We start from the raw sequence: 8,727 nt of genomic DNA, 5'->3' as shown, positions 1-8,727 counted from the left end.
GAGATTTAATTTTACTGTATGTTACAGTGCCTCGGTACCCCAAGTAGTTTCACCGTATTGAATGTAGAAATTAAGTTTAAACAATTTCCACATTCCTGCACGATTTTTTATTTGACCTCGCTGCAGATTACGATGCACCTGTCATTCAGATACACACCAATCAACCAGGCTGCTGCTATGACGATTACATGCACTTTTGTTTGAAAGACTGCTGCATGTTGTCCCAAGGTAAAATCACACTCGTTCAAAAATAAGACGCCTTATAGTTTCTCTCAAGGAAGGGGCAACTCATGAAAATATAAGCGAAAGGCTATGCACTCTGCGTTTGCGAGGCCAATTGAGAAATATAAGCCTCATAAACTTTCACGCCCCTACAGAGGAGACTGCAGAGTCGGAGAAGTATACCTTCTACAAGGCAGTTGTCCCTCCGTAAGATAGCTTTGTGCTCTAACCACTCAGCTATCCGGACCAAATCATACTTGGAGATTTCAACACTCAAGTAAGGACGGAGCCCGTATTCAGGCGATACGTTGGCTTCCATAGCTTACATAGAGATACCAATGATAACGGATTGCGAATTATCCAGTTAGCAGTATCACACGAAATGGTTATTTGAAGTACCTGGTTTGCGCGGAAAGCGGTCCACAAACATACGTGGGCTTCTCCAGACGGGACCACTTTCAACCAAATTGACCACGTTCTGATGTCAGAACATACAGGCGGGCCAATATAGACTTGGACTACTATCTCGTTGACATGGTGCTCCGAGCTCGAATTAGGACACCACCTACAATCCCCGCTGACGATCAGGTGATAGTGAATACAGAAGCCGCAATAACAGAGGTCATGGAGATGAAGCATCAACAAATGATCTTCACAATCACCTGAAGAACGTTATCATTGATACGGCCACAAAGATACTTGGCCCCAGCAGCAAACAAAAAGAGTGGAACGGCTGGTTTGACGATGAATGTAAGCTAGCAACGGAGCGGAAGAATGTTGCATATCGAGTATTGTTGCATTCTCAAAGAACGCGGGCACGCGCAGAGACTTACCACGAACTCCGTCGAGCGGAGAAGCGACTTCACAGACGCAAAGAGGAACCTTGCGAGAACCAATAGGTCTGTGAACTAGAAAAGTACAGCGAGCAACCGCACCAGGCGCGGAAGTTTTACCAACAAGTCAGCAGGATGAAGCCTTATACACCTCGATGCTCATCCTGCCGAGACAAAAATTGATATCTGATTCCCGACAGAATGGGCATATTGGAGTGATGGGTTGAGTACTTTGATGAACTACCGAACAATCAGGACATCGGCGAGTTGGAGGTCCCGCCAACTGAAGACGACGGACAAATACTGTCACCTCATCATACGTCACCAGCAGCCGATAGAATTACAAACGAGTTGGTTAAATATGGAGGCGACCAGTTACACCAAGTGGTTCATCAACTTGTGCTCAATGTATGGGACAGCGAATCAATGCCTGACGATTCCAACGGGGCATTATCTGTCTCATACATAAAAAGGGAGATATCACACAGTGCAGCAATTTTCGGGTATCACGTTGCTCAGTACCATCTATAAGATATTCTCCGCTATCTTCCTAGGCCGGGTAGCCCCATATGCCCAAAACATCATTGGTCCATAACAAAGAGGCTTCACTCCAGGCAAATAAGCAACAGATCAGATTTTTTATGTGCTGCAAGCGATGGGAAAACTGTTGGAATATGGACACCAGTTGCACCATCTCTTCATCGACTTTAAAGCCGCCTATGATAGCATAGCCAGGGTAAAACTGTACACGGCCATGAGAGAATTCGGTATGCCGGCGAAATTGATAAGACTGACTAGGCTGACCCTGACCAATGTTTGAGGCCAGATAAAAGCAGCAGGATCACACTCAAGACCACTCGACATCAACAACGGTCTACGACAAGGGGATGGTCTATTATGCGTTCTCTTTAACCTGGCTCCTGAGAAAGTGATCCCTGATGCTGAGGTAAATGCGAGGCATACGATCCTCTTTAAGTCCACCCGACTATTGGCCTATGCTGACGATATCGATAAACTGTACAAACTGCCTTCATCCAGATCGAGCAGGTGGTGCGAGATCTTGGGCTGCACATCATTGAAGGCAAGACAAAATATATGGTGGCAACGTCAGCACCGAAAACCAACCAATCAAGGAAATCAAACCGCAGTGTTCAAACATGAAGAATAAGGATAGGAGAATACAACTTTGAGACCGTTGATAATTTCTCCCATCTAGGTTCGAAAATCACAACCGATAACAGCTACGATGATGAAATCCGCGCCCGGTTGTTGTCAGCCAACAGAGCCTATTTCAGCTTACAAAGACTATTCCACTCGAAACGTCTCACCATAGGGTCAAAACTCTTACTATACAAGACAATGATGTTGCCAGTCCTCATCCATTCTTCGGAGACTTGAGCTCTTAGGAAGAAAAATTGCGAACTCTTGGCCGCGTTCGAGAGAAGAATCCTCCGAAGAATGTTTGACCCCCTACATGAGGATGAACGATTCCGTACTACGATGGCGTAGGTCAAGACGCCAGACAGCTTTTAGGGATATCGATTTGATAAACCTCGGGGCAAAACCGGGATGCCTGGAGTTCCTTATTAAGGCAGGCCTAGACCGGATACCGGTTGTTGCACCGTTGATGATGATGATGATGAAGGGGCAACTCATCAGATGCTGCTGCAGTTCCTATTCCAAATCTGCAACTTGAGGTTGACCGAAGCTAGATTTTTGTTTTGGAGTTAAGGATCCCAAGTCTGCATATATTTAATGTCTGACCAGACCAAATGGGAAGTAAAAATTACTCCCACATTCCCACTCCCCACTCGTTTTTGGGTTGGGGCGATGGTTTCATCCGGGAAAAGGGCAACTCCTCAGGCGCTAGTTTAGGTCTGCGGTTTTGCTTTGGCCCAGTTTTCTCAACGCTGAGGATCTGTTTTCTACCAAACAAACATATGTACATGTTGCAATGTTCTGTGCTCCCAAGACTTACGAATTTGTCAAAGAACTCTTCTCGTTGTAGTGCTCTGAATACATATATATATATATATATATCCGAGAGCTGGAAATTGATTAATCCATCTATAGCTGCACCGGATGCGATGAAGATGATAGTGGCGGTTACTTCCAGATTTTCAGTGGGCCTAGATTGAGGAGAACCCTGTCTCACCTTAATTCACCGTGGATGCATAGGCGAAAGTCGGCCTAATAATAGCCATAGAAATATTACTAGGTGCCGTCTTTGCTCCCATGTTCACCCAAAGGTTCGCATATGCACATTAGTTGTAAACGCATGCTTATCTATATGTTTGTTCTAAAGAAGCTTCTCATTTAAAAATACTTCTAGATATTTCGCTTCTTCGGACAGAGAAGATTTATTCATAGCATATCTTAAAAGCAAACAACATTCGCTTTTCTTCCGTTTTAAGGTTTTGTCAGTCTGTCTGTCACACGTGAATTCCATAAAAATCCAGTGTTTAGTGTTGAGTTAAAGAGGAAAAGGGTGGTGTAAATTTTCTTTTCACCGGATAGTCATGCGGGGTATCAAATTAAGGGTCTCGATTAGTATTTTTCGAAGCCAGTATTCGTTTTGACATGGGTTTCAAATGGGAAGAGTGCGGGGCTCGAAAACGGTTAGTTACTTCAAGAACCCGTTTTCAGTAACTGCGGAACTCAATCATCCGAAAACAAATATGGTGGCATCGACCCAGTGCCGCGCCTACTAACGGGACAAATTGCACTAAATGGTCCTTCAGGTAGGCGGGTGGGTAGGGCTGACACCCTCTGCACGGAAAACCCATGTTATGAAACCACGGATGAAGTCTCGGACAGGATGGATTCTACAACGACGAACCCGACACAGAACGTGCGCTTCCTGCACAAACCGAATGCTGCACAGCAGCTAGCGGATATCCTTTCCTGGAGACACCAGCTCGCCCAATTCATCGGTGTAAAAATCATAAGTAGCCAGGAACCGATGGAATTACAGCAAAATTGGTTAAATATGGAGGCGACCAACTACACCAAGCGGTTTATCAACTGGGGACAGCGAACCAATGCTTGGCGATTGGGAGGATCAATATCGTCAATGGAGGTCAGTAATTGGGTCGACCTGAAGAGAAGGGTGCCTCCTGCATTGGCATCTGTATCGCCAATCACCTTCTCCGGGGCCAAGTTGAAGATGAGGGACGATAGGGCATCCTTATCGTATGTAGAACGTTTTTGATATCGAATGGTGTTCAGAGTAATAATGCTACTTTTATTTGGCCTCGCACATTGGTCAGGGTCAGCCTAGTGAGTCTTATCAATTTCGTTAGGATACCGAATTCTCTCATGGCCGTGTACAGTTTTATCCTGGCTATGCTATCATAGGCGGCTTTAAAGCCGATGAAAAGATGGTGTAACTGATGTCCATATTCCAACAGTTTTCTATCGCTTGCCGCAGAGATAAAGTCTGATCTGTTGCTTATTTGCCTGAAGTGAAGCCTCTTTGGTATGGGCCAATGATGTTCTAGGCGTATGGGGCCATATGGCCAAGCAAGATAGTGGAGAATATCTTATAGATAGTACTCAGCAACGTGATAGCTCTAGATTTCCCGCACTGTGTGATATCTCCCTTTTTATCTATGAGACAGATAATGCTTCGTTGCCAGTCGTCAGGCATTGAATTGCTGTCTAGCACCTTGAGCAAAAGTTGATGAACCACTTGAACCATATTTAACCAATTCGGCTCCAATTCTATCAGCTCCTGGCGGCTTATGATTTTTAAACCGATGAATTGCACGGACTGTTTCTTCTATACTCGGTGGTGGCAGTATTTCTTCGTCGTCTTCAATTGGTGGGACTCGGCAGGATGAGCATCGAGGTGTGTAAGGCTTCATCCTGCTGATTTATTGGTAAAACTTCCGCGCCTAGTGCGGTTGCTTCCTGTAATTTTCGACTTCACTGAATTGCTGGTTCTCCCAGGCAGGGAGTTCATGATAAGTCTCCGCGGGTGCCCACGTTCTTTGAGAATGCAACATTACCCGGTATGCAGCATTCTTCCCTTCCATTGTAAGCTTACATTCATTGTCAAACCAGCCGTTCGGAATCTTGTTACTGCTGAGGCCAAGTATCTTTGTTGCCGTATTTATCATAACGTTCTTCAGGTGATTGTGAAGATCATTTGTTGATGTTTCATCACCAGGATCTCTGTTTACTGCGGTTATTGCGGCAGCCATTTCCCTCTTATAGGTGTTACGGAGGGCTGTGTTGTGGATGACTTCAGTGTTGACTCTCATCTGATTGTCAGAGGGGATTGTAGGTGGTGTCGTAATTCGAGCTCGGAACACCATATCAACGAGATAGTGATCCGGGTCTATATTGGCCCCCCTATATTTTCTGACGTTCAAGGTGGTAGTGGCGTTCGATCAACACGTGGTCAATTTGGTCGAAAGTGGTCCCGTCTGGAGAAGCCCACGTATGTTTGTGGACCGCTTTCCGCGCAAACCAGGTACGTCAATAACCATTTCGTGTGATGCTGCTAATTGAATGATCCGTAGTCCGTTATAATTTGCATTTTGGTGTAAGCTATGGGAGCCATCGTATCGCCTGAATAAGAGCTCCTTTCCTACTTGGCTGGTAAAATCCCCAAGTATGATTTTGATATCATATCTGGGACAGGCCTCGCAGAAGGTATCCTTCTCCGACTCTGCAGTCCTCTCTGTAGGGGCGTGAACGTTTATGTGGCTTATATTTCTAAATTTGCCTCGCAAACGCAGAGTGCGTAGCCGTTCGCTTATATTTTCAAAGCCGATAACAACAGGTTTCATTTTTTGGCTGACTAAGAAACCCACTTCGAGCAGATGATTGACTGGATGCCGGGTTCGTCGTTTTATTATCCGTCCAGTCCGAGGATCCTGTTGTGGCTTCGTAACAAGTTGTTTTCCGTGTAGGGTTGTCAGCCCTACCTAACCCCCAACCTCGAGGACCAGTTGGAACATTTTGTCCCCTTCTCCGTCTGCAGCTTTTCGTTAAGAAAGAGCTCACAGCGGTCACCACGTGGAGGTGGAGATAGGGTTTGGTAGTAGAGCTGTTGGTGTTGGTTCAGCAGGCGTTTCCGAGGTTTCATGCTCCATTGTGGGTACCAATCCACGTTTCGCCCTGGGACCTATACTACCCTTTGACCACAAAGTTATAGAAGGCCAAATTTGTGTATTTCACCTGAATTTATCGTAATCTAAGACATGTATGATATCATGATCATTTAAAGTGAACCCATACGAACGGCGGAGATGGAATATTTTGAAAATTTAAGCAAAGTACAAATAGGCATAGGCGCATAAGAAGTTTTTCACACATGATGAACACAAAACCGAAACGTCCAGCTTCCGGTATTCTGAGTTGTTTTTAATTTATTGATTATCAGTGCTTGAAATACTGACTATTAATCAGATTAATGGCTCGTTGTATATTTTTGCACCGAGAAGTCGTAATGTTATTAGTGGAAGCTCCCGCGCATATTGACCAATTTTGCAGTTCGCATAGTAATCTTTGATTAACATACTGTATAGAAGTGGTGATGATAGAGCTCCTTTATAAATATTTCCTTCGTGTCGCTTTAGGTAGTCTATGGCCTCCTTTTAGCGTCATTGGATAGATACCGTCCACGTCAGTTGCTTTGAAGTTCACAGTAGGCAATGCAGCAGTTCTCGCGCTTTCTCTGGTAGCAGCCGTCCTCGCAATGATGCAATTCCTTTCGGTATGCTTTCCAAAGTTCCACCTGCGAGAGTCCAGTATGGTTGTCCCGTTTAAAGACTCTACACAGCTTTGAAGTTTCTCCTTTGCTTTAAGCTAATGAAATATATCCAGTCCCGTCAGTCCAGTCAACTCTAACACCACATCCTATCAGAAAGCTCCTCCACTTTAGAGTTGCAATTGGCTCAATTAGTGAATATATTGAGCATTCATATCATAACCTACCTACTAAGTGTCAAATACCATGTGATTCTGTGTACGATACCCGGTCCCTTAGTTTTCGCGTTGACGCGGGTGTATCATAGCAACAGCACAAAGGCAACTGTGTCGAAGCGACCAGTTTGCAATGGACGCGCTCAGTTTGGAACGCGTTGGGCAGAGTCTGTGATTGACAGTCGCAAATTATTGTTTATTACATTATCCTCAAAATCGACCGAGTTAATTGAAAACGCAGCAAATTAAATATTGCAACAAAGGTAATATTTTATTTAAACTATAATTAATATAATTAATACGTTTTTCGTCTTACCGTTAGAAACATATGCAACAAAACTTATGCGCCAAAAGCGTTCCGTTCACATTTCTAGCTTCTGCTGCTACCGTTGGTTCCGTTAAAGGAGCCGTCGGCTAGGAGTCTTCTCTGGTTTATAGTGTGTAATCCAACCGGCTGCCGAAACTTCAGAAACGGAGCAGCAGGTAACTTGTGTTATATACTGACTCCGCCCGTCTGTTTCAGGGCTTCCAGCTGGTTTTTTGCTTCTGCCTTGCCTTTGAGTAGGCACTTGGGAATCAGTCTATTGTCCTTCCACATGGCATAGTCTGAACCCCGGAGCTTTCGAATCTTAATAAGAATGACGGCTTCTGGTCCATTATATGTGTACAATAAGTACAGTCTATTAGGACTCGACGTTGGAAACCATTGATTGTTTGGTCCAAGGACTGGTTCGTTATCATGTCTGCCAAGAAACAGAACCAGGTGAAATGTTTTGTTGGCAAGCATCATCTGCCTGTTAATTTCTTTTATTTCGTTGTTATCATATGTAAAACGCGACGCCTAAGTACTCAACATTGTGGACTTGTTTAAGTTTATATTTTGTCTAATTGGTTTCTTTCTTCTGATTTGTGTTATGACTTTGATGTTTTCTTCGATCAACTTCTTCCACTACTTCGTCAAGCTTCCCTGAAGTCCCTCCTGAAATTCGACAAAAATAATTTTTCGAGATGAGTTTTTGATAGCTCCTTGTAACACGTGCAATAACAATATTTCCCGTAACAGAGTGTTCCCCTTTCTTATGAACAGTGCAAATTGCGCTTCTACGTCAATCTTGCGTCTTACTTCCGTAAGACCACACAGTGTTTATGGGTTCATAGAGTCATTCTCATACACGGTGCTTTTAATATCGCCTTGAGTAGACTCCTCACATTGTTGTTTCTTAGTGAAATAAGGGCATACTTGATTTCTTCTAGTATAGGCCACAGTTAGATACTAGACAGCTACATCACTCCCCCTTGCCCCTCAAGGGGGAAATCAGTGCGAGTACACACGATTTCAAATTGTTTTGCCCTTGAGCATGAGCGGGATGTACCGAAAACCCGATCAGCTGTGTTTGACATACCGCCCGGACTTGCCAATGTATTGGTGAGATTGGGAAGTTTTTGCTTATGGATAAGTAAATACGTGAAACAACTTTTGGCTATATGGGTGAGCACGCCGTAGTACCAGAATAGCAAAAGCTCACCGATCTCTCTCTTACCAATACGATTTGACGAAGATTATGCCTTTTCCTTGTTTAGCGTCTCTGATGTGTACAGATAAGCTTCTGCAAGCACATTTGCAAGTGGGGTCATTTTTGTAAGGGTACTGCCTATAGTATATCTACTGTGGTATAGGCGGTGGAACAGCTCTCATGGGCTGTGTCCCTTTCATGTGTGTAAATTCCTCGAAATATTG

This window comes from Hermetia illucens, chromosome 3, assembly GCF_905115235.1.
Source record: "Hermetia illucens chromosome 3, iHerIll2.2.curated.20191125, whole genome shotgun sequence".
In the NCBI taxonomy this organism is placed as follows: Eukaryota; Metazoa; Arthropoda; class Insecta; order Diptera; family Stratiomyidae; genus Hermetia; species Hermetia illucens.
This window is presented reverse-complemented; position numbering follows the sequence as displayed.